The 20,928-nt window shown below is 40.4% G+C and overlaps 1 long non-coding RNA gene across 1 annotated transcript; it reads right to left on the reverse strand.

The window, feature by feature from the left end:
- Positions 1–8,098: 8,098 nt before the first annotated feature.
- LOC118905895 lies at positions 8,099–20,793 on the reverse strand. Its single transcript, XR_005022363.1, has 3 exons — positions 20,668–20,793; positions 8,792–8,956; positions 8,099–8,128 (listed from the first exon to the last, which is right to left on the reverse strand). It is a non-coding gene; the product is annotated as an uncharacterized LOC118905895 (long non-coding RNA).
- Positions 20,794–20,928: the final 135 nt, after the last annotated feature.

Genomic DNA, 20,928 nt, shown 5'->3' on the forward strand with positions numbered 1-20,928 from the left:
AATGTAGTTTGGCTCATGATAAATTCTTTCATCTCTTGTATGTCTAAAAAAGTCTATGATTTTTTTTTTTAGTTTTTAAAAAAAATTTACATGTAATTCAGATATCATAAAATTCACTCTTTAAAGGTGTATAATTCAGTAGCTTTTAGTATATTCACAAAGTTGTGCAACTATTACCACTATTTAACTTCAGAATATTTCATCAGTTCCCCTAAATCCATACCCGTTAATAGTCACTCCTCATTCTTCCCTCCCCCCAGACCCTGATAACCATTAATCTACTTTCTGTCTCTATGTCCTTAATTTTTGAAAGATATTTTTACTGAGTAAAATATTCTAGGTTGACAGGTTTTTGGTTGTTTTTTTTTACATTTCTTTAAAGATGTTCTCCCACTGTCATCTCATATTATTTTCGGCAAGAAAACTAATGCTTTCCTTATATGTGCCCCTCTGTGAGGTAGCTTTTTCCCTGGCTGCTTTTAAGATGTTTCTCTTTGTCATTGTTTTTGAGCAATTTGATTATGATGTGTTTTAGTGTAGTTTTCTTCATAGTTCTTGTTTTGAAGGTCCATTGAGCATCTTGGATCTGTGGGCTTATGATTTTCACGAAATTTGAAAAAATTTTGGCCATTGTTTCTTCAAACATTTTTGAGCTCCCCTTGTTCCCCTTCTACCTCATCTGGACCTCCAATTGCATGTGTATTAGGCTTGAAGTTGCCTTATAGCTCTTTCTTTTTTCCTTTTCAAATTCACTTTTTTCTCTGTATTTCATTGGAGACTTTCTAGTGCTGGGTCTTCACTAATCATTTTCTAAATAATGTCTAATCTGCAATTAATCACATCCAGTGTGTTTTTCATCCTGGACATTGTAGTTTTCATCTCTGTAAGTTCAATTTGGATGGTTTTCTATCCTCATGTCTCTACTTGACTTGCTGAACATATGGAATACAGTTATAATAGCTGTTTTAATTTAGTTGACTGCTTATTCTAACAGCTGTGTCAGTTCTGGTTCATTTTTGATTGATTTTTCTCCTCATTATGGGACATATTTTCCTGCTTCTTTGCATGTCTGGCAATCTATGGGTGCCAGGCATTGTAAATTTCACCTTGTTGGGAGGTGGATTTTTTTGAAAGACAATTTTTTAAGGCAGTTATAAGTTTACAACAAAACTGAGAGATAGAGACTTCTCACATATTCCCCTGTCCCCATACATGCATAGCTTCTCCCATTTTCAACATCACTGACCAAAATCGTACACTTACCAAGGATGAACCTACATTGACACATCATGATAACCCAAAGTCCATAGTTTACCTTAGGGTTCACTCTTTTTTTTTTTTAATATGTATTATTTATTTATTTATTTATTTATTTATTCTAGCTGCACCGGGTCTTAGTTGCAGCACACAGGATCTTTAGTCTGGCATGAGGACTTCTTAGTTGCAGCATGCAGACTCAGTTGCGGCATGCGGGATCTAATTCTCCGACCAGGGATCGAACCCAGGCACCCTGCATTGGGAGCACGGAGTCTTACCCACTGGACCACCAGGGAAGTCCCAGGGTTCACTCTTGATGTTGAACATTCTATGGGTTTGGATAAAAGTATAATGGCATTATATCAGGCATTATAATATCAGGCAGAGTATTTTCATTGCCCAACAAATCCTCTGTGCTCTGCTTATTCAACTCCCTCCCCAACCCCTTCCCACAGGTGGATATTTTTGATCCTTACAGATATTCTTGAGATTTGTTCTGGATTGCAGTTAAGTTACTTGGAAGCAATCTAATACTTTTGGGTTTTGCTTTCATGACTTGTCAGATAGGACCAGACCAGTGCTCAGTTTGGAGTTAATTATTCCCCTCTTGAGGCAACACACTTCTCTGTAAGCTCCCCAATGACCTGGTAGTCTTCCAGCCTGTGTGAATGCCAGGCACTCTTACCTCTAATCTTTATGGGTGATTCTTTACCTAGCTTTGCAGAGTTTCCTCACACACATGTGCTGATCAATACTCAAAGGGCACACTCTAAAAATCTTCAGAGTAGTCTCTCTGTGAAGCTCTCTCTCCTTGATACTCTGTCCTGCAAACTCTATCCTCTTTGGTCTTCAATGCTTTGAGCTTGATCTCCTCAATGCAGGGAGATCACTGGTCTCTCCCTGGGCTCCTCCTCCCTGTGTCATTGCCTTGAAACTCTCTCTACACAGCAAATTGAGACAAGGAATAGTCCATACACATACAAATGTATTACTAAATGTTTAAGCATATATGGGTGGTTCAGAGGTATGGACTTAGCCTAGGATGGAGGTTGAGAAAAGGGGATTGTCAGCATGGGCTGAGGCAGCTGCTTGTGGCTTAATGGATGACGCTGGTCTTGAGCTAGTCTCAGTAGAGCATATTCCAGGACAGGGAGCAGCTTCCAAAGAGATTTTTCTCCTAAAGTGAGTGATATCAGTAGCCAGCATGCCAGAGGCAGGAGAATTAGCAAGACATGGATCTGAGGTTGCTTCATGGAGAGGGAAAGAGCTGCAGATTAAAGAATGTTCTGACCTGGACAGATAGAGAACAGAGGAAAGGTATTTCAAGGAATGTTTGAAGAAATTCTGAAGTGTAAGGAAAAGTAAAGGTGAGTGGAAAGAGGAGGTCAGCTATGGGAGACATTCCACAGAAGGCTCTGTGGAATATGGATGTTGCATTTGGTGTGGCCTATGAAAGAGAAAGAAAAGCCAGTGCTGACTCTGATATTCAGAATTTTGTTCACTCCTGGGGAAGTCTTTGGGGATAGTTCTCCATGGCTCTCTAGTTTAGGACACTGCTGACCACCTGTGGTAGCTAAGCAAAGAGCAGGCATAGTAGGGACGGGACACATTCAGTTCACAAAGGGCTGACTTGCAAACCTATACCTTAAAATGACTGTAAACACTAGCCATATATCCCCATTTGAGAATATCCCCCCGCAAAAGACATCTCAGAGTCGCATGCATATGTGACCTTTAAATAAATTCTGTTTGATGCTGACAATCCCCAGGTTATTAAATTTGGGGGAAAAAATTCCCCAACGTCTTTGTCTTTGACTTCATCAGTGCCAATTTTCTACATGGAGCACCTCTAGATCCTTCTCTCTTTTGTTTGCTTTCAGTAGAATAGCATATAACATCCAGCTGAAAGTTTGGGGAAGAAAATAAAGATGTTTCATACTGAGATGGATTCTTCTCAGAGCTAGGGACAAGTTGGGTTTTCCATATACACTTGGAAGCTCCCTTTTTTTTCAACACCAGCGATAGCTGGAATTTATAGTACGCTTGCTGTGTAGCAAGCAGTCCCCTACATGCTTTTCATGGATTATTAATTTACATTCATACAAACCTTGTAAAATTGACACAAATGTTCCCTATTTTACAGATGATGACCTGAGGCACAGAGAGATTAAATAATCTGTGCTTCCCCAAAAGCAAAGCCCAAGACAAAAACTTTTGGGGGAGTAGTTTAATTGGGAAAACGATCCCAGGGGCAGGAGTGAGGGAGGAAGGGAGTGAAATGGGAAGGAAAGGAAACCAACACAGGGATGTGTATTGAGATGACCAGCATTGCAGAGACTGGTTGCTTGATTCCATGGGATCTTCTGAGAATTTTCCAGCCAAGGAAGACAGAAGACAAATTTGTACATCAGCTACCTCCAGCCCCATTCCATTAGTCAGCATTTGCCCCATAGTACATAAAGTGCTGTATTTCCAAGCTGCACATGAGTGAGAGCTGAGAGGAGTCCTGTAGCCATACCACAAGGCATGTCAGAAAAGCCCCGGGACTGAAATCAAGAGGCATGTAGCTTAGATGCTATCAGGCTACACCATCTAGACTTGCATAGAACTGGTCATTTCATCAATGGCCAGAATAAGAGGTGAGGCTGAGAGCTTCTGAAATGCACAAGAGGTATTTTGCTCAAGGTTCCACCACTAGTGTTCAGTGGAACATGGCAGAGCTGAGACATGAACGCAAAGCCCTCTGAGAGCTCTTGCCAGGAACATGGCATCCTTGATATGTTTCACTCTTGCTGTTGCTGGGGAGACTGAGGGCGGGAGAGGGTAGGGGAAGAGGTGGGCAATGGTGTGGCTTTAATTATTTTGTAATGTACTACATCTTATAGTCCCTGCTAGGCATTGCACCTTGAGTTGTCATAGTAGCAAAATTTGCAAGACTCACACAAATCTACTGCAGGACCCAAAGTCCCCTGGGAGAGGGTCAGACACCTGCACCTGCAAAACCACCTGGAGTGGGAGGGTGGACAGCAAGCGACGAGGTAGTGTGGGTACTTTTACTGTGACAGATGACTTTTTCCCACACACCCTTCATGGTTAGGCTGCTCCCCATTTGGTCCTTTTAATACACAGGAGTTTTCTAAGTAAGCCCAGGGTCCCATGCTGTCTTCCACTTCAACTGTTCATGAACCATTACATGATTTCCTGTAAAATATTCTTCTGGCTTCCCGTTGATCTTTATCTCCTGTTATCTATTTTGTTTTAAATAGTTGTAACTTTTTGCAGCAGCATTGGCTTTGAACTCGGATAGATCTCAGTTTGAATCCCAGCTCCACGGCTTACTAGCTTTGTGACTCTGGCAAGTTACTTCCCTGATCATAAAGTAAAAGCACATCTTGTTTTAAAACCTGAAAAGAGCCCCAGGCTTTGTTGGCTGTCAAAGTTCTTATCAAAGCACAGATTATGCTCGGTTCATAGGATTTGGCTCTGCTAAACACAAGGAAGTTTCTGGAGCAAATAATGCAGCATCGTTACTCTCTTACATTTATTCAACAAGGGTCTGAACCAGGCATCATTCTAGGTGTTGGAGATAGAGCAGTGAACAAGTCAGGCAACAGCCTTACCCTTAAGGAGTTTACATTCTAGTTGTGGGATGTCAGACAACACACAAGTAAATGATTTATTAAAGATGGTAATAAGCTCTATGGAAAAAAGAAAACAGGACACTATATTAGAAAGTGACTTTGGGAAGAGACAGGGCAGGAAGAAAGTCACTTTAGCCAGGCTAGTTAGGAAAGGCTTCTCTGAGGAGGTGACACTTGAGCTAAGCCATGAAGAATGAGACTGAGCCAGCCATTTGTAGTCACTTATTGCTGCATAGGAAATTACCTCAAAACGTAGCAGCTTAAAACAGCAAACATTTATTACTTCATGGTTTCTGTGGGTCAGTGATCCAGGCATGGATTGGCTGGATGTCTCTGGCTCAGGGTCTCCCACAAGGTTAAAATCCAGGTATTAGCTGGGCCTACAGTCAAGTCAAGGTTCTTCTGGCGGAGGATCAGATTACAACCTGACCCACGTGGTTGTTGGAAGGCCTCCTTGCTGTCTGTTGGCCTGAGACATCAGTTCCTCACCATGAGGGCCTTTCCATAGGGTACCACACAGTAGGCAGCTGACTTCCCTCAGCATGAGCCAGAGAATGAGAGGGAGCGAGTGTACCCCAAATGAGAACCACCTTCCTTTTGTAACCCATCACCTGTACTCCATTTTATTTGCTAAAAGCATGTCACTAAATCCAAACCATATTCTAGGGGAGGGGATAACACAAAGGTGTGAATACCAAGAGGCAGGGATGATTGGGGCCATCTTAGAGGTTTCCTGCCATACCATGCAAAGAACTGGGAAAGTGTTCAAGGCAGAAGAAAGAAATTGCAAAGGTCCTGAGTGCGAGAAACCCTAATTATGTTTCAGGAAGCGAGAGGAAGATGAGGGAGGTAGAATGTAGTGAATAAAGTTAAAAAGCGATGGTAGAAGGTGAGATAGTCAGAAGGCAGACCATTCAGGGTCTGAAAAGAAGTTTTGATTTTATTCTAAGTACAGTGGGGATCCAATGAAGGGTTTTTAAGCAAGGGAGTCAAGGATGTAATCCAACCATTTGACGTTTTCCAGAGCTCTATGATGGATGGAGTCCCACCAGGACTTGATAGAGCAAGTGTGGTGGGTGAAGGAAAATAACTTTTGGGCTCAAAAAATCTTAATGCCGCCCAAATGCTTATTCATCTAAGTATAAAGACCTCAGAGTCTTATAAAATATTCCCCTTATCTCCCACCACTCCCCTAACCTTCAGTCAAAGTGAAGTTCCCCAAGCATGCACTGTGTATTCTTGTCTCTGAGCTTATGCTGTTTCCTCTGCCTGGAGGACCATCCCACCATCTCCACCTGTCAAACTTGAACACTTCTTTCAAGACCCTTCTTAAGGCCCACCTCCTATGTGAAGCCGTTCTCAATTCTTCCCTTCCTTGAACCCCTCTTTTTCTTTGTTTAATCTACTTTTTGATTTTACCATGTCTTTCCTAGTATCAGTAGTTCATATCTAGATTGTAAGTTCCTTGAGATCAGGCACTCTACTTTCCTTATTTTTGGAACTTTATTTTTGGACTTGAGCATATATAATCACTGTTCAACAAATATTTGTTGACTTGAATTAAACTGGGAACTATCAATAGATGATTACAGCAACTTTGGTTGGCTGTGAGGGTTTCCTGAGAAATAATAGTTTCCCTTTGGTTGACACTAAGCTATAATTTTCCTACCACAATTCACAAGCTATACAAATTATGTTCTTTGACCATAATGGAATTAAATTAGATATTAATAACAGAATATTCTCAGAAAAATCTCCAAATATTTGGAAACTAAAAAACACACTTCTGAATAATACATGGGTGAAAAAATAAATTAAAAGGGTAATTAAAACTTATTTTGAACTGATAAAAATAAAACAAATCAGAATTTGTAGGATACTCCTAAGGCAATTTTGAGGGAGAAATTTATAACATCAGACACCTATATTAGAATAGAAGAAAGATTTCAAATCAATGATCTTAACACACTAGAAAAATAAAAGCAAATTAAACCCAAAGTAAGCAGAAGGAAGCAAATAAGAAAGATCAAAGTATAAATCAATAAAATAGAAACAGGAAAACAATAGAGAAATCAATGAAAGTGAAAGATGCCTCTTTGAGAAAATCAATAAGTTGATAAAATTCTTGCCAGACGTATTAGGGAAAAAAGAATATATAAATGAAAAATATTAAGAATGAGAGAGGTGATATCACTTCAGATTCTACATATATATTTTTTATATATTTGTTTATTTCATTTATTTATTTATTTATTTATTGGCTGCATTGTGTCTTCTTTGCTGCACACGGGCTTTCTCTAGTTGTGGCGAGCAGGGGCTATTCTTTGTTGCCATGCAGGGGCTTCTCATTACGATGGCTTCTCTTGTTGTGGAGCACAGGCTCTAGGCACGCAGGCTTCAGTAGTTGTGGCATGCAGGCTTCAGTAGTCATGGCTCACGGGCTCTAGAGTGCAGACTCAGTAGTTGTGGCACACAGGCTTAGTTGCTCCATGGCATGTGGGATCTTGCTGGACCAGGGCTCGAACCCGTGTTCCCTGCATTGGCAGGCGGATTCTTAACCACTGCGCCACCAGGGAAGCCCCAGATTCTACATATATTTAAAAGACAATTAGGAATTATTATGAACAACTTTATGGTAATAAATATGACAACTTAGATGAAATAGACAATTTCCTTTAAAAACAAAAATTACCAAAGCTCACTCAAGAAGAAATTAATAATCCAAATAGCACTATATCTATTTAGGAAAGTGGCATAATTCAAAACTCTCCTCCAAAGAAACTCTAGGCTGAGATGACTTCATGGGTGAATTCTATTAGACACTTAAAGAAGAAATAATACCAATTCTATACAAACTCTTACAAAAATATCAGAGAAGAGAATAGCTCTCAGCCCATTCTAAGAGGCCAGGATTATCTTTAAAATGAAACAGGACAAAGGCATTACAGTATAGACCAAAATCCCTCATGAACAAAAATTCTATACAAAATGTTAGCAAATTGAATTCAGTAATACATTAAAAGTATAAAACATCATATTGATGTGATCAAATGAGGTATATCCTGGAACCAGGACTTAGAAGGTCTGTTTAACATTTAAAAATCAATCAATATATCAGTACTGCAACAGGACTTCCCTGCTGGTCCAATGGCTAAGACTCCAGGCTCCCAATGCAGGGGGCACAGGTTCCATCCCTGGTGGGGGAAGATCCTGCATGCTGCATGGCTCAGCTAAAAAAACAAAAAAAAAGTCAAAAAAATATATGTACTTCAACATACAAACTAGAAATAAAAATCATAAGCTTATCTAAACAAAACCCAACATTCATTTCTGATAAATACTCTCAGTAAGCTAAAATTAGAAGGGAACTTCCTCAATTTCATAAAGGTCATCTAAAGAAGCCTACAGCTACCATTATACTTAGTGGTGAAAACCTAAATACTTCCCTCGTAAGATCACGAACCAGGTAAGAATGTCTGCTGTTATCACTTTAATTCAAAACTTGGAGTGGTTCTAGCCAGTGCAGTCAGACAAGAAAGAGAAATAAAGGGTATGCAAATTGAAAAGGAAGAATTCAAACTGTTTTTATTTTCAGATGACATAATCACCTATGTACAAAATATGATGGAATCTTTTTTAAAAGCTATTAGAACTAATAATTGAGACCAGTAAAGTTGCAGGATACAAGTTCAATATACAAAAATCAATTGTACTTCTCTGTAGTAGCAACAAATAATCAGAAATTTGAATATAAAAACATTACTATATACAATAGCATAAAAAAGAAATACTTAGTGATAAACTTAACAAAAGAGGTAAAAGATCTGTACACTAAAACTACAAAATATTGCTGAAAGAAATTTAAAAAGACCTAAATAAATGGAAAGATATACCTTGTTCATGGATCTGAAGACTCAGTATCATAAAGATGTCAACTGTCCTTGAATTAATCTATAGACTCAATGCAATTAAAGTCAAACTCCCAACAGGACTTTTTGTAGAAATTGACAGGCTGATGCTAAAACTTTTATGGAACTGCAAAGAATAGCCAAACCACCCTGAAAAAGACATACAAATTTCAAGGTATAACACTGCCTGATTTCAATAATTATTATAAAGCTACAGTAATGAAGACAGTGTGGTATTAGCATAAAGATAGAATAATAAATCAATGGAACAAAATAGGAAGTCCAGAAATAAACTCATACATATATCTGGACAACTGGTTTTTGACAAAGGCACAATGCAGTGGAGAATAAATAGTCTTTTCAACAAATTGTACTTGAACAATTGTATATACATATAAAAAAAAAAAGAACTTAGATCCATAACTCACACCATATGCAAAATTTAACTCAAAATGGGTCATAGACCTAAATGTAAAAGCATAGATCTATAAAACTATTAGAAGAAAACAGGAGTAAATCTTTTTGACCTTGGGTTAGGCAAGGATTTCTCAGACATAACATCAAAAACACCATTCATAAAAGAACAAGTTGATTAATTGGGCTTAGTTAAAATTTAAAATGTCTACTCTTTAAAAGACACTCTTAAGATAATGAAAAGACAAGACACACACTGTGAAAAATCTTTGCAAAACATATATCTGATTCCAGAATATATACTCTCAAAATGCAAAAATAAGATAACAAACAAACCAATAAAAACTGACTAAAAGATTTGAACAGACAAGTTAAGGTACAGAGATGGCAACATAAGAAAAGATGCTTAACATCATTGTCATTAGGAAATGAGAATTAAAACCACAATGAGAGGGGGGAAAGTGGCGGGGGGCAGGTGGTGGTGGTGAGATGAATTGGGAGATTGGGATTGACATGTATACACTAATATGTATAAAATAGATAACTAATAAGAACCTGCTGTATAAAAAATAAATAAAATAAAATTCAAAAATTCAAAAAAATTACCCCACAATGAGATAACACTACTTAGCTATCAGAATAACTAAAATTAAAAAGACTTGTCATACCAAGTGTTGATGAAGATGTGGAGAAACTAAAACTCATGTGAACTTATGGTGACAATGTCAATATTACAACCAAACAATTTGGCAGTTTCTTAAGATGTTGAACATACAATGACCATATTATCCACCCAATTCACTCCTAAGTATTTACTCAAGAGAAAAATTAATTTGCGACCATATAAAGACTTGTACACAAATGTTTACAGAAGCTTTATTTGTAATAGCCCCAAACTGGAAACACCTCAACTGTCCATCAGCAGGTAAATGGATAAACAGACCATGGCATATCCATAAAATGGATTACTACTCAGCAATAAAAAAGAATGAACCATTGCTACATATGATGACATGGATAAATCTTAAAATTATCATGCAGAGTGAAAGAAGCCAGCCAAAACAGAGTACATACTATATGATTAAACTGTGGAAAATTCAAAACTAATCTATAGTGACAGAAAGGAGATTGATGACTGCTTGGAGATAGGGGACAAGGAGGTGTGGGAGGGAGGGATTAGAAAAGCAAAAGTGAAAACTTTTGGAGGTGACAGATATCTTCACTATCTTGACTGTAGTGATGATTACACATGTAAAAACGGTACACTTTAAACATATGTAGTTTATTATAAACTTTATATATAAACTTTAGTAAAATTTATTTACATATAAACTTAATCTGTATAATTGACATACAGTAAACTATATATAAAACTTTTTTTTAACTTGGGCCCAGAAGTGAAAATGTCATTTCCTGTCATATTTCATTGGCCAGTGAAAGTCACATGACCTCACCTAACTCCAAGGGGGCAGAAAAGAACATTCTTACCACATGCCTGAAAGGAGAGAGAATATTTTTGTATAATTCTAAAGAGTACCATACTCAGCAGTAAGCATGCTGATTGTTTATAAATGGAACACTTGTCCCAGTTGTTATATAATAGAATTCACATTCATTTGCAGAACCACCAAACAACAGTGGACTTAGCAGCTCTTACTCAGAAGACCTGCAAAGATACAGCTATTCTGCTTACAATGGTGAAGAAGACACACATTAAGTCAAATTAGCCATGTAACCCAGAACTTTTCCTACTAATTTTGAAATTCGTGCTTCCTAGAATCTAGGAAAATGTGAACAACCACTTGGTCTAGCTTCTGTCTCCTAGCCAATTAAGTTTAAGGTGAATCACAGAAGAGAGATGGTGGGTCAGAGATTCCATAATGACAGATTCCTTCTCCTGCATTTATTCTCTTCATCATCAGGAAATTGTTTCTCATATCCAACTAAAAAAATTTTTTTTAATTTAAACTAATTTCCTTTTGTTCTTTTCAGTCAAAAATATTAAAGCAAAAGCTCTATGTCATAGAAAAAAGGTTAGCACCTTAACATACAAAAAACATTTGCATATCAGTATGTAAGAAAGACAAACATTTAACTTTTTTTTAGCAACATGGCAGATTGTGTTAATACAGCCCCCATCTCACACCTAACAGGCTTTCTTTCTGAAAAACACATAGAAATACTGTATGCTATATTATTATCTGTACTTTTTAAATGCATTTAAAAATATTTCTGATTATTTAAAAGAAAAACAGTGAATTCCCTGGCAGTACAGTGGTTAGGACTCCACGCTTTCACTGCCGAGGGCACGTATTTAATCCCTGGTCGGGGAAGTAAGATCCTGCGTGCAGCGCTTCACGGCCAAAAAAATACACACACACACACACACACACACACACACACACACACAAATATATATATGAACAATAAACTTACAAGATGAGAAAGAAGTAATTTATTATTCAAAGAAGTAATTTAAATCAAAACAGCAATGAGATGCCATTTCAGATGTAAAATTGGCAAATACTTTTAAAAATGCAAATGCCCAGTATGCTCAAACCTGTATTTACAGTAGGATAATCAACTGGTACAAACTTGTTTGTTGTGTGAGAATAGTGGGATTGTGCATATTTTAGATTTTCGTCTTTTTGATACCTGTTTTCTATAATAAACATACTACTTTTATAACAAAATATTCACTTTTAATTGAAAGCAATATTGCTATTTTAAAGTTCTCTCTTATCCTTCTCTTCTCCATGCTCTCCAGCTCCAACTTCTTTCATCTTCTCTATTTTCATTCTGAAATCAGATTTACCAAGGTTTTCAGGACGTTCTTCATTTTCTCCATGTCCTTAATTCAGTTGCACTTAGTTTTTGAATTATCCCATCAAAACAGGTTTGAGTTTTTGAAAAAAGCTTTTCTGCTTTCTTCTTTCTTCTTTAAATAATCAACTTATATTTGCATTGCATTTCACCTAAAGCATTCATTAGCCAGATTGACATTTTAAAAATGTTCCTATTATCCATGTTCTTTGTCCAAAACATAGATTTATTACGTACCTTCTATGTACTCTGGTACCGTCCCTGTGCGTCATAGCAGAGATGTATGGGTGTCATGTACATGGGTAAATACATATATGTATGTGTGTCCATTTGTACACAACATGTGCCAGTCACTGGGCTTAGTGCCTTATCAGCTTTACTTCATTAAACCCTCATAACAATCTTATGAGATCATTGTTTTATTTCTGTTTTAGAGATAAGGCTTAGAGAGGGGCTGTAATATGCCAGAGAATAGCTGATAAGGGTAGGAGCTAAGCCTTGCAGATGGTGTCCAGGAAGTGTTACGTACAGAAATAAAACCATCTACAGCAGCCTATGCATGCCACAAATGTGATAAAAAATAAAGAATTTTCTGGACCTTCACTGATTTCAATAATTCTGTCCCACACAGCTGGCTTCATGGGTGTGTCAACAAAGCAGAGGCTCAGGACCCCAGGTTCAGAGGGATCCTGCGGGTGCTTGGAGTTTAATGCTCTGCAGTTGCCATCTTGAAATTCTAAATAATTTTTTCTTTGGCTTTGTGTTTTATGAGTGAGGTCTGATGAACATTGGAGCATGTGCCGAGGCCTTGGAGCCTTCAGCTTACACGCGGTCTGCCTGCGGTCAGCTCCCCGCCTCCTGGCAGCTGGCCCTCCATTGCCTGGTGCCCAGGGCCCCTGCCCAGTCTCTCCCTCTCCACGACTGCCCTTCCCACTGGGGGGCATTTCCATGTTCTGCTGCCTCCCTCAGTGGGGCCCTGGGCTCAGGTCTGCAGAGGGCTGGGGGACAAGTCGCTGAGATCATGCCTCTTGCCCACCCCCAGTCCAGGTATGAGCACGTCCTGGTGCTGAGTTGCAATCCTTTCAGGACGCACCATCTGCTGCTGGTGGCGGGGGGTGGAGTCTGCCAATGGAGGGGGGCGGTCCAGAGGAGGTCCAAATGCCTGTGAGGACCTGCACCTACCCTGTGAATGTCCCCTGCCCAAGGGAGAGTTACATTAAATTGCAAATTAAAAACCACTGTAATAGGTCAAGAGAGCGAGGGGGAAAGAAAGGAAAAGCTTTATATAGTACCCCTTATGGCACTTTTTTTTCCTGCTTTTTGAACAAAGGGCTTGCATTTTCATTTTGTCCTGGGCGGGAAAACTCTGCAGCAATGCCAGCTGTCCCATGGTCTGACCACGTGTCATTGTAGCTTCGGGTGATCAGAGAAGGGAACAGTTTACTCCAGGAGGAAAGGTGACTTACTATTTGCTTATTCCACACTTATTGACCTTTGTCGTCAAAGTGTTTGTACAGAGTCCTCCTGCTTGCTGCTCCTGGTGTTGGAAGATGAGGGCACCGGTGACTGCTGGCCGCTGGCTGGCCAGGGGAGAAGGGCTGTGTATTAAATGGACAGCAACATGCAAAGCAGAGCTGCCCTGCCAGGGTGCATTCCTCTCAGCTTTGTTGAAAGCCATGTTCTGTAGGTATGTCTCTGGTGAAAAGAGGTTCCTCCTTTTGAAGATTCCAGCTTGAGTGCCAAACAGGTCTCTGAATATCGCTTCAGGACGTTGCTTATTCCTGCAGATAATGGCCTAGTGCACTGGAAAACACAATGTGGTACCAACGCTGTGGTCATAGTCAGTCAACAGGGTGCTGTCCACAGAGAAAGGACTGGACGGGCAGTTCTCACAGTCACGGCAGGGGATGTTCCTGGAGAAGGCACTCAGGCAAGTCTGATTTTCTCACAGAAAAAAAAAAAATGTAATTAGGTAGCTCCATGCCTAGGGCTTTATCTTAACTCTTCTCTCTCTCATTTTTTTTAAAATTAATTAATTAATTTACTTTTGGCTGCGTTGGGTCTTCATTGCTGCACACGAACTTTCTCTAGTGGTGGCGAGCGGAGGCTACTCTTCGTTGTGGTGCACAGGCTTCTCATTGCAGTGGCTTCTCTTGTTGCAGAGCACAGACTCTAGGCGCCTGGGTTTCAGCAGTTGTGGCACATGGGCTCAGTAGTTGTGGCTCGCGGCCTCTAGAGCGCAGGCTCAGTAGTTGTGGCGCACGGGCTTATTTGCTCCACGGCACGTGGGATCTTCCAGACCAGGGCTCAAACCTGTGTCCCCTGCCTTGGAGACGGATTCTTAACCACTGCGCCACCAGGGAGGTCCCAACTCTTCTCTTTTAATGATCATAAATGCCATATTCAGATCAGCTATAAATACATCATTGTACACTGTCCAATAGTAAACTTTCAAAATGTAAACCTATCAGTCTGGTAATAAAGAAATAGATCCTATAAATTTTAAGTTAACTTTGTTTAATTGTTTAGGAGATTCCTCAGGTAGGGGGCTTGTGCAGGGGTGGGAAGTATGGGAGGAGAGGGTCCAGAAAGGGCAGAGGATCTATGGGCAGAGAGGGGAGAAGCCAGGGGGACAGCAGGTTTCAGGGGGTGGATGTATGCACTGCCTGGCATCACCTCACAACAGTGTGTATCTGGCAAAGAGCTCCCAGGAGAAATTGCCGGAGGGTGAGCTGCTCTACCCACATCATCCTTTTTATTATTAGTTACTCATGAAGTGAACATTTATGTCCCTGAAATAAGAAATCTCGAATACATTTATGCACAGGAGATAGACTTAAAACTGCTCCCTTACCTGCCTCAAATCTGTGCTTAGCTGGGTGTATCAACCAGACACACGATGATAAACACCCAATCTATCTACTCAATCTACCCATAGGACTTAAGATTTCTAGCCTTTCTTTTTTTAACCATTTCTAGCCATTTTTACCATTTTTGTACCAAAATGTGTTCTCGATAATGGAGTTAGAGAACAAAGTGAGGAAAAGGGGGTTATTTCCTTTGTCTTTATCTGCCACTCTCCTTGCCCCCCACCAGCAGGTAAAGTAGCAAATGTTGGGATTCATTTTCCCATGCTCCCTGTCTACCATTCTGAGGTCCCTGCCAGCCCCACTTTTGCTCCTCTGGCTTGTGGAATTGATTGTGTCTTGGAGGCAGAGAGCTCTATGGGCAAAAACTAGAGGCAGAAGAGAAGAACAAATCCCAGGGGCCCCAAGGTAAAGGTCTCAAGGCTGTTCTCTGGGCCCACCCCTCTCCCTGGCCACCCAATCTAGAGAGGGCTCAAGGCTGTTTATGAGGGCCAGGTCTAGAAGGCGTGCACATCACTTCCGCTTGACCCCCACTGGCCAGAATTCAGTCACTTACCCAATCTACCCGCAAGAAAGTCTACAAGCTGGTCTGCCTAGACTCCTGGAAAGAGGCAGTGGTGTGGTGGATCTGTGGCACTACCTCTGCCATGCTAAACAGCTGGTGCCAGAGAACTCAGGAAAAGTCCAGAAATTGGAAACACAGCACTTTGGAAGCCCAGGGTGTTGGGCGGGGCTGAAAACTAGAGGATTTGCTAAAAGTTTCATAAGATATAGTTGAACCCGGTGCAACCAGGCACTTTCCCCTCTCCCAGCCCAGAGGAGGATGTGACATTTACCTCCTGAAGTGAACAAAGAGGCTCTGGACTTGAAAATATGGACATAGCTATGTGAGGGAGGTGAGGAACGTCACGGAAACCCGTAGTATTAAGTTCAAGCCTAAGGGCTGAGACTTGATATTCCCCAGCCTCCTCCTCCCACTCAGTCCCTGGATGCTGACAGTGAAACCTGTACTTTCCAGGCAGGATTCCTCTCTGACAAAAAGGAACAGCCCAAGAGGAAAGACTTACAGATCCTTCTAGTGAAATGGCTGGGCCCTGATCATTATTCACCCTAAGTGAGCCCCAGTCACTCTCAGAGAACTTCCAATGAGCTTTTTAGTACCTCACATTTATGAACTTACGAACAAGGAGAGAGAGTCAAGAATTACCAAGTAGTTAAGGTGAGCTTCTAATGTTAAAGATGAAGTCCAAAACAAACAAACAGAAAATGAACCCTGATCCAAAGAGCAAAAGAAACCTTAGGGGGGAAGCCACTATCTTCAGAGAGATACGAGAATGTATTGCATACACAAAACAAAAAGCACAGGGTGCTATAGAAAAGGCACATCCCTGTGACAAAAAAGAGCCTTTGAAAATTAAAAAATGATAGACAAAGTTAAGAATTCACTATAAGAGGTGAAAGATAAATTTGAAGAAATCTCCGGAAAAGTAGAACAAAAAGCAAAGAGAGGAAAACTGGAGAAAGAAAAGAATAAAATTATAGGATTGATTTAGGAGTTTCAATATCTCACTAGTAGGAGATCCACAAAAGTGAGAAAATGGACAGCAGAAATTATTGAAAAGTTTCCCAACTGAAGGTCACGAGTTGCCCCATTGAAATGGCCACTGAGCGCTCAACACAATGAAGGAAAGGAGACCTGCACTAAAGCACATCATCGTAAAAGTTCAGAACACCAAGGATGAAAAGAAGAGTCAAATTACAGAGAGAACGGTCCAGTCACAACAGAAGCCATAAGACAGTGGTTCAATGCCTTCAAAATTCTGAGGGGAAATGATTTCCAATTTAGAAGTCTCTACTTGGCCAGACTATCATTCAAATAGGAAGAGTAACTGCAACTAACTCCTAAGTGGTTTAAGAAAAAAAATTTACATATTCAAAATAAAGACATGATAAAGCAAGTACAGCAAAAATGTTGACAACTGGTGAATTGGTGAAGGGTATTAAGGAGGTTTTGGTAATAGTCTGCCAAGTCTTTTAAGTTTGGGGGAAAAAAAAGAATAAGAGTAGAATAAAGGAATTTTTAGGTGTGTAAGGTCTCCAAAGTTCACTTTCTTATTAAATCACTGTAGTTGTGTCACATGCAAACAAGGGAGTGAAATAAAGGGTCACCAGGATCAAAAAAACAGGATCCAACATGAAAGAGAAGTGAAGGGTAGTCCTGGAATGACTACATAGCTATTGCAATAGCTGCGTAATTGGTCTGCAAGGTAACAAGTCTAGCCTAGAGCAGGAGGACCAAGGACAGAAGGTTTATTTCCAATAAAACATGGAATTGATAGATTAGCCATTTGAGTAATTTGATAGTTCAGACAAGAGAGTTTGGGAATGAATAAGTGGACAGGGCCCTAGAAAATAGAACCAACCAAAATTTGAGTTAATTATTAACTTCAGGAAAAATGAACAATTGCACAAGAAGAAATATAAATGATGTGGTTCAGTCATGAACAAGATTTATATGGACACATTAATATAAAAGTGAATATGTAATATAATCACGTTGGGAATGAGGGGCGGGAAATGGTGTGTGAATGGAGGGTATAAAAGAGATCATTCCTCATCTTCCATGGTAAGAAATCAATAGATAATGTATAAAATGGAAAAATCAAGAAGAGCAGTGGAAACCTATTATTAGGAAATACAGAAGTAAACATGAAAAAAATGCTTAATAGAATTGAAGGCAGTTGCCTCTGAGGAATGGGAATCAGAGTGGGTAGGGACAAGCAGAGGATCTGTTTTTTATGAGTAGGGTTTGTCTGGGACAGTCCCAATTTATCCTTGATAGTCTGGCATAATTTTGTTACCATTGCCCCTTCCACCCTCAAAATTGTCCCAATTTTGAAGCCTTGGAGTGTTACTTGATATGGGTAATACTTTAATAAAAATAAGAAGGGAGGGCTCTTTGGACCCTAAGTTAAATGACCTTGTTTCATCCAGCTCAACCAAAGGCATTGACTTCCTTTTCCTCTAAAATTAATTCTTTATTTTAAATTAAATACAAGCAGTATGTTTATTTCAAAGCACTTTTTACATTCACTACCTCATTTAATCTTTACAACAGCTTCATGACATAAGCAGCCTTTCCCATTTTATAGGTGATAAAAATGAGGTTCACAGTGGTCTTGTGACTTCTTAACAAGGTGACACAGCTAGTAGATACTAGTCTACACTGGACCAGCCCCTCCAATTATGGTTCCCGTGCTCTTGCCACAATATCAAATGATAAGGCATTTAAGTCATCCCACAAATGAACAGAATCTGAGATTCTGAACCCAGATTAGCAGCCTAGCTGTTAGAAAAACAGATTATGAAAAACGGTAAATATTTCAAACATCCTTTTGTCATCCTGGTCTTGGAACAGAAATTCTAATTAATCTGCCCAGTTAGGCGTAGTGGAAACTGAAATCATCCTCATGGGAGGACAGCCCACACCTCCCTTAGAGTCCTGGAGGATGAATTCCTGCTGCTAAACCTCAAGACGAGGGAAGCAGTTCTAGTGGGGCTTTTTTTGTTTGTTTGTTTTTTAATATTTATTTACTTATGTATTTATTTTGGCTGTACTGGGTCTTAGCTGCTGCATGTGGGATCTTTAGTTGCAGCATGCTGACTCTTAGTTGTGGCATGCATGCGGGATCTAGTTCCCCGACCAGGGATCAAACCTGGGCCCCCTGCATTGGGAGCACAGAGTCTTACCCACTGGACCACCAGGGAAGTCCCTGTTTTATGTTTTAAAACACAATTTTAAATTACAAAAATAATGTATGATTGTTTCGGAAAAAGAATAGAGATAAAGCACAAGAGAAAAAAATTTAAATCACCTAAATCCCATCACATAAAGATGCATACAGTTAACATTAGAGAATATATATATATTTTTTTCTAATACATATACAAAAAGTTTGCATATCATGCAAACTTCTCAGTAACCTGCTTTTTCCCCCAAACACTATATTTTGGACATGGTTTCATGTCCATAACCATGTGTCTTTATTGTTTCTGTATCTTTCTTTTTAGTAGCTGCCTAATAGTTCATCTGGGTTTTCCCTTTTTTTCTCTCTCTCTTTTTCTATTATTAACTTTACAACAATAACAAAACTCTGCACATGCATCTTTGTGCACACATTCTATCCCTTCCTCAGGATAAGTTCCCTGAAGTGAGATCACTGTGCCAAAGAGCATATATTTCAGGGGGCCTTCTAACTCACGTTGTAAATTCCTCTCCTGAAAGGTTGTACATTCCCATCAATAGAGGATGTAAATATCCATATCCCTATTTCCCACCAACCCTGCGTTTTCTTTTATCAGTGCTGTAATCTTTCCTAAGTGTTTTAACCTTGAGGAACAAATCCAGGGTGTTGAGGATGGGAGGCAGTTAAGACAAACAAGAAATGTCCAAAGTGTTCTTTAGTAACTCCTTTCCAGTCCCTTCTACAATCTAATATTTTTCTAATTTGAAACTCTGGCCTGGCTGGTTCCATCCTCAGCTCACACCCCAGTTTTCCCCACCTGCCCCTCTTGCGGTCAGTCTTTCCTCTCCAGTGAGTACATTTCTTTGAGATGAAGGACATCACTTTATATGTCAAGGTTTGGACAGCAATATCACCCAGTAACAGCATCACTGTGACATGCCCAAGGATTCTGAAATTTCAGAACCAAGCGTTTTAGAATGTTTAATACAGTCTCCCACGTTGATCTGCCAGCCCTGGAAACAAAGCCACATTGACGCTAGTTAAGACACACATGCAGAGGCCAAGAGCCGGTTGTACATTCCTACACCTCCTCCTCTGATTCTTTCTCCCTCGTCCCTGGGCCCATCCCCGCTAAATAATCCTCCACTAGCTGGACACTGAAATGCCTTTGTTTGCTTTATTCTAAAAGGGTACCACTCTGAGGCTACATTCTCACGGTCCATTCTTTGCTTTCCATTCCTCATTTGTTCCAAGCCTGAGGATCACACCCCCATTCTTCCTACAATTTTCACCCCTAGTTCAGGACATATGACAGCTTTGCACAATAGCTAACGTTTCTCTTGTAATTTCTGGGTCTTTTTCTTCCTCATCAAGGGGTCTGGTAGAAGCCAGCCGTGTTTATTTTACGTATGCAATCCCCTTCTCCCTCAAGATTGGCACAGAGATCGACAGGAAGAGTATGCTCTACCGGGGTTAAACGACTACAGAACCGCGTACTGCGTGCTCACCCACGTTGCTCATTTTATGTAAGTTCCTCTTGCTGGCGGTGCCCCACTCAGCGAGGGTAATGAAAGAAAACGCACGGAAAATTTGCACTGGGACATATCCACACCCAACAACCTTTGCCCTGGGAACTCAGCGCTTCGATACCTGGCTTATAACGCCCCTGAGACTGGAACTGCAACGGGTGAGGAGGGGGTGTGGGGAGGCCTTTGTAACGCGCAGGGACGGGTGAGCCTAGTTCTGCCTCCCCCTTTGACCAAATCTCCTCCAACACATTAATGCGCAAACTACTACATTCTCACCTAGAGATGGAAAATCATTGTTTTCTGGGTTTCACCTTCTACCATCTCAAACCAACTGCATCAAAATTTTCCCAGTTAACCGGGACCTGGCATACACGTACTCTTATTTTTACTTATTTTAAGAGGATGATTAACTGCCCCATTTTTACCAAAAAACACACAAAGCGACACAGTCCTAACTGCAACCCTCAGACAAAATCACTTACTAAACATCTGCAGGGCAAAAGGAAAGAGAGAGGAGGAGACACTGGAGAGGCAACTTCGGGAGCGCAGAGGAGACCGTGTCGAGGCTGCGGCTCCGCGCCGCTCTCCCGCCCCCAGGCTTGGGCGCCCCCTTCCTTCCCCGCACCCTCTACTCCCCACCGCCGCCCCGCGGGCGCTCCCCTTGTGGCTCCGCCCGAGGCCCCGCCCCGCCGCCGACGTCAGTTGTTATGTCTCGGTTTGGGCCGTGGCCGCCGAGGATCCTG

The sequence above is a fragment of the Balaenoptera musculus genome, chromosome 13 (assembly GCF_009873245.2).
Source record: "Balaenoptera musculus isolate JJ_BM4_2016_0621 chromosome 13, mBalMus1.pri.v3, whole genome shotgun sequence".
Classification (NCBI taxonomy): domain Eukaryota; kingdom Metazoa; phylum Chordata; class Mammalia; order Artiodactyla; family Balaenopteridae; genus Balaenoptera; species Balaenoptera musculus.